Below are 6,645 nucleotides of genomic sequence, written 5' to 3'. Positions count from 1 at the left end.
TCCTGCTGGGACTAAGAGACTTAAGGAACATTCTTGGGCAGATAGTTATTTTGATGGTCAAATATGACTGTCTTTTTACTTTTTTGACCAAACCTGGAGAAGACTGTGTGTATGAGTGGGTGGGGTTGATATGTTTTAAGCTTACTTCCTTAAATAGACACTCTTGACAAGGTCATCACGTGGTGCTCCTCCCCACAGCCCTGCAGCCAGCCAGTGTCATGGTCACATGCAGCATGTTCAGGTAGACCCAGGAGAACCCAGAGCCTTCCTGTCTGGCCTCCAGTGTCATACAGCTGCACCAGTGTGGCTGGGGCTGGATGATTGATTAAGGCCACGTCGAGGACAACTGGGGAAAGATCAACGAGAAAGGATGAGGAGAATGCAAGGACCTGAGTAGTAGCATGATAGGATGTTCATATGTAAGTATATCACACGTTCTGTTATTGGAGGAGTAGCCCACATTTCTGAAATTAGTGTATATTAGAAATTTTCATACCTTTTTTATTAGAAGGCTTTTAGAAGTGGAATAGACTACCCCATTACCCCCACCCTCTTTTTTTTTTATTTGCTTTAAGAGGAATTGACTTACATATATTTAAATGAAAGCACAATGAAAACATTAGATCGATTTTTTTTCCCAAAATTTGACTTATATTGTAATCTTAATGTGTGTTGCCTATTTAGCTTTCCCCCCTTTACAACTGGCTTTTCAAAGAAACTCTCCATCTGTGATACTTTCGTCAATAGAAGTGTTTCCTCTTAGCCAATTCTAGCCACAGTATTGACTGGGCTTCAGCATTTGATATACCCAGAAGGAATTAGCCAGGCAGGAGAAAAACTTGGTCCCTACTGGAATAAATATTTTAAAGACCTTCTTAGATTCTGAAAACGGTGAGTACAAATGAAAGAGACCCGAGAAAGAGAAAAACTTCAGAGCCTATGAATAAAAATTTTTAGTGGGGATGGGGAGTAAACTCTTACATAACTAACCTAAAACACACTAAGAAGGGAATTACTTTTCTAGAGGTGATGAGATATGTGGTACCTGAGGCCTTGGACAGCAGGCATCCGCATGTCCGTTTGGGGTGTTTACATTAGCATGCTGTAGTGTGTTAAGGCTAGCGGCATGCGATGTTTGGAAATATTACACATTTTCTGACAACACGTGTGATTTTATTCTGGTATGTTCTAAGTGAGTATGTGGTTCTAAGATGCCCTCTTTTAAATATCTTAGATATTAGAGAAAATACTGTACGGCTTTTGTCCCTCTAGTATAATTTTAGAAAATAATGTAAAATGCTGATCATAGTAGAGAATTGGTGGCAGGAATAATAGTCCATGTTTGATGTTTGCTTCTTAGAAACTTCTAAAAATTTTTTTTTAATCTGTCTTTAATCCTGTATCGGCCCCAGTGGTGCTATGAGCGTATTGGGCAGTGGTGAAATGTGGTGCTCTGGGAGGCAGACCCACATAGGAAGCTTCTAGGTTTGCATCTGGAGACCTTCCCGAGTCTGTGAGGCATTTGTGCGCCTGTTGGGACTGGCTGGTTCCACGGGTGGGTTGTAGTGTCAAGACCTGTTGGGGTACTGTCTTTCTGCCCTGTCACTCGTGGAAAGACTAAATAAACAGACTTAATTTTTTAAAAAAGCATTTTAGTGTGTGTCTTGGGGGAAATCTGTACCTTCTTGGGTCATCACACTTCACAGCCTGAGACATGACAGCATTCAGGACTCTGACTCTGTTTACCCAAGGATGAACAGATCTTTGTGCTGTCAGGGGCACTACTTACAGACATACAAAGAAAATGAGCCTAAAACAACGGTTCTTTATGTTTTGGAAATTCTAGACAGATTCCTCTTGAAAATTTGAAAGAAAAAAAAAAAAAGCTGTGGATTTGTTCCCAAGAACACTGAATAGACATAATGATTTTTGGGGGGCAGCTTCTGCAGGTGTAGAGACTGCCAGTGGTCACATGTCAGGCCCTGTTTTAAAAGATGGTCTTCATTCTACCTCTGCCCTTACTCTTTGTCCTCACTTCTGGTTATGGTTCCTTCTTGTCTTTGAATGGAGTATCAAATCCTGAAGGATGAATATTACCTTTCTGCACATAGTGCTAAAGGCAAGAGTTTAAGTAATGAAACAGTCCAAAAATCTCTGCAAAGGGCTGCCCTGTAAGTGGTAAAAAAAAAAAAAAAAAAGACCCAAAAACATTATGCTGTGACAAGCCACAGCTCTCCCATCTGGGTCGTGGCTCCTGCCAATTTAGGGGGTTTTATGATAAGTTGAATCTTAATGTCTTGATTTTATACTATTTTATTTATTATTTTAGAATTTACTGTAAGGCACATGCACTCACCAGAGAGAGACAGAGGAAAAAAAGTGAGAAAGCAAGCTGCCAGGTCCAGGACTCGAACCGTGGTCAGCTTTGTGGGAGTCCAGTGACTTCACCACCATACCATCTGCTGGCTCAAATTCCTAATTATTATGGTTTTCTTCTTAAGTGTGAGTTTTTCTGGGATATCAAATTCATGATGTAAAATGTATACTTCAAATTATAATAGTGACTGGGAATTTGAGGATTCGGTTGTTTTTTGATTCTTCAATTTGTAGCAGGTTTTTAGGAAAATTGTCAAGATTCTCAGATGATTCCATCCTGATTCTGAAAGTGTAATTATTTCTGAGTTGCATTAATTCATTGATGAGTTCAGAGAAAACTATCTTCAGTTTCTATTTTGACACCAAATGGATACGTTTGATTTATCAAATTGGCTCTACCCTCCATTTTGGAATCTCAGCTCACCTGCTTGCTGTGTCACTCATTGGGACTTTCCTGCAAAATACAGCGTCACTGAGAAGGTCATCCTTGATCAATCAAGAAACCTGAAGGAACTCTCAGACTGGGACTGAGTAGAGAAGATGGAAGAGCAGCAGAGCGACCACGCAGTGCATTCTGGAAACATCTTTGACAGCTTTGACCTTTGTACATGAGTCAGAATTTGCTTTATGTTTATAAATTAAACCTATAGACAAATGAAATAACCTTCATCAAGTGTGTCTTTAAGGTAAACAAAATATAGCTCCAGCCTCTAAAATGTTCCTGTCAATCCAGGCTGTTTTCAGTGACCTGCACGGGTGGAGAGGAGCCTAATCATTCGTGCTGAGTTAGATGTCATTTATTCAGGGTTTGAAGGGGGTTTTGTCTTTCCTTCTGGAACACCGTGTTTCACACTTTACAGCATGTACCTCGCAACTTCACATCCCCAGAGAGAGTATACCTGAAGGAGGAGCCTGAGTTGATCTGTGCTCTGAGTACTTATTCTCTGTCTTTGGTGTTTTTTTGTACCATTTATTTAAGTGTGGAAAAAACACTGAGCACAAAGGATTCTAAAAATGGGTCAGAGTCCTGCATTCTTCTTCCTCTTTTTTTTGCTATAGGGCATGTGTACTCGCCCAAGAGAGACAGTGAGAAATTGTTCCCCAGGAGAGATAGCCGTGCCGCCATCCCTTCTCCTTTAGTCCCCTCTCAGTATTTTGGACAGGCATGCACACACACTCAGTGGTTTTACAAGTTGCCAGGTCCAGGACTTGAACCACACACACTGGGCCATGCAGGATCCAACTACCTTAATCACCATGCCACCTGGCTGATCCCAGAATCCTGTTAAGTCTATTCTGCTTATCCTTCCCAAGTAATTTTATTACTTTTCCTTGCCAGCTCTTAGCAATACTGCACATTTTTAGCCCAAACACAAGACAGAAGTATCACCTCACTTATTCAGCCTTCTTTCCTCCTGGAGTGATATGTTGTTCAGCTGAGGATGGGAGCTTTTTAAAAATTGCTTTACAGTGAAAGAGTGCATTTATTTTCATTCATTTCTGTCTCCCTTTTGTGCCTGTTCTTGTGGAAGATAGAATGGCTCGAGACTATGCAGTCTTTGTTAGCTAAGGTTTGCCTATATCATTGTATCCCAAATGTAGCTTTTGAGTTGTGCTGGTGACAGTAGTCTCCATTGGACATCTGTTCTGTGTTGGGTACTCTGCTGTGTGTGTTGTCCACTGTTTCCCTCTGGCCACCATATTGAGTCCAAGAATGGACCTCAGCATGCCTCGAGCATGGGAAGACCCAGACTGATTTCTTTGCTAGTTTGTGGAGTTTGCAAGTTGAGGTAAAGTTGTGTCCTTGCACTGGACACTAGTTAAAACAAGTCGTGTGCAGAGAAAGTGGTCATGTCGATAAGATTTGGAAAGCAAAATTTGTCAAAAAGTCCACACAGTTTGGGACCAGCAGGTAGTGTAATGGCTATGTCGCTGAACTCCCATGTAGTCGACCACAGTTTGAGTCCCGGGCCCGGTGGCTTTTCACGCTGGGCGCGTGTGCATGCGTGCCCAGGATCCTGAGAGGAGAATGGAGGAGAAGGGATGGCGGCGTGGCCATCCCCCCGGGGGGTGATTTCTCACTCTCTATCTCTCTCTGGCGAGTGCACGCGTCCTGTAGGAAAACAGCCTCTCCAAAAAAAGCCCATGGTTTTAGGTCTATATGAATCCACATTGAACCCAAACTGATTACCCAGGTCTTACTTTGGAAAAACAAAATGTAACATAACATCTAAGATTACCTGCCATATTAAAAATATATTACTCTAATTATTTTTTCATGTAGTTTTCAGAAATACATGCAAAAATACTTTATGTAAAACAAGATAAACTGTATATAATAATTTTCTGGCTTTGGCTCCAATAAAAATCAAGTGGTCTAATTATAGTTTGGAATAATTTTTGTGTAAAATTTTAAGGCTTGATACTTTACTCAGTTATTTCTTTACTTTTAATGTAATGTGCAAATATCCTCAAAAACTGCATTTTTCACATATAAATATATTGTCAACAGAGCTTATATATTTTCTCCAGTGTGAATTTCTGGACTTTTGGCTGTAATTACCAAGTGTTTGGGATTGGGGCTGCTGGAAAATGCCTATCACGATTTTCTGTGTATGTAGCAAACTAGCCAAATAGCTAGAGCTTAGTAGCTCTGTGCTCTGATGGACCAAATTTTAGTGAGTAAATTTTTGTTAAGAAAAAATTACATGTAAGTTAAAGGAGAGGAAGTGAACTGAAAGAAACTGTAACTATGAAATCTAAATCAGTGGTTCGCAACCTTTTTCTAACCCAGAGGTAACAATGGTGGTGAGTTTGCTGGAATGGTTTGGGGGGAGGGATTGTGGATGGGATATGTGGACTGTGGGTAGGTTATGTAGATTTGAAGGGAATGGAGAGACCCCCATCTCAAATCAGCAGTGGTGTAGTAAATGTTTGTAAGGTGTGTCCTGTAGCCTTAACCCCAAGGTCAAGGATCCATGAGTCCTAGACATGTATCCCCACAGTTTCTGCATGATTGGCAGAGGATGGGTTCTGAGCTGCTACCTTCAAAACAAATTTTTAAATTAAAAATAATTGTCTTTCAACCTCATATCCATCTCTATGCCCTTAGTTGCTAAAATTAAAAGTTTGTGAGACCAGCAGATGGCATGATGACTATGCCACTGGACTCCCATGTAGTCGACTGCAGTTTGCGTTCTGGACCTGGTGGCTTAAACTCAACACTGGACGCATGTGTGTGTGTATGTGTGCCCAAGATCTCGAGAGGAGAATGAATAAGAAGGGATTGCGGTGTGGCCATCCCCTCTGGGGGGTGATTTCTCGCTTTCTGTCTCTCTGTCTTTCTGGCAAGTGCATGTGCCCTTTAGCAAAACAAAACAAAAACCTCTCCCCAATAAAGTTTATAATCTTGAGTTCTCTAAAGATACTAAAAGTTTTTTTAGGAACCAGCAGTTGGCATAATTACGTCGCTGACTCCCACAGAGTTGACTACGGTTCTAGTCCTGGACTCAGTGGCCTAAAACTCAGTCTGGGCGCATGTATGCCCAAAATCTTAAGAAGAGAATGGAGAAGGGATTGTGGTGTGGCCATTCCCTTTGGGGGCTGACTTCTTGCTTTCTGTCTGTCTCTCCAGTGATCACACATGACTTTTAGCAAATATCTCTCTTAAAAAATTTTTTTTGTATTGGTCTGTATAGTCAAAAACCTGGGAACAGTATAATATTACCATGTTAAAATCCCAGTTCTGTCTAAAGGATCTCCTTATATTTATTAAGTCTATTCCATGAGAGAGAGTGACCGAGAGAGAGATACAGCACTCCTGACAGGGTCTCAACACCCTGACCCATACCTAGCCTTAGGCAGCTGGGGTGCTGGACCCACACATGCCTGACACAGTGAGGTCTCCAGCCATGAACTGGCAACCTTCCTGTTTGGATCTGCCTTGCAGAACATTGTCTTTTACTTCTTCACCAGCCTTCAGCTCCCATATACCTGTTTAATTTTGTTTATCCCATAACTCACAGTACACTAATTAGGGTGTCAAGGAACAGTTGGAGAAAGTAGATAATTCAGCATTGCCATGTGAAGGGAGTCCTTGGTCTAAAAACTGAATATGGCAACAGTTCAATGGACTAGTGTCCTTGCATTTCAAACAACACTTGACCAAGGACTCTTTCTGGAGATCTCCCGAACAGATTCATACGGTTATATGTGAAAACGAAGTGAAACCTCAAATGACACAAAGACCTACTGCAACACAACCTTCAG

The sequence above is a fragment of the Tupaia chinensis genome, unplaced genomic scaffold (assembly GCF_000334495.1).
Source record: "Tupaia chinensis unplaced genomic scaffold, TupChi_1.0 Scaffold138390_1, whole genome shotgun sequence".
In the NCBI taxonomy this organism is placed as follows: domain Eukaryota; kingdom Metazoa; phylum Chordata; class Mammalia; order Scandentia; family Tupaiidae; genus Tupaia; species Tupaia belangeri.
The sequence above is the reverse complement of the archived record's forward strand: the minus strand, read 5'-3'. Positions refer to the sequence as shown.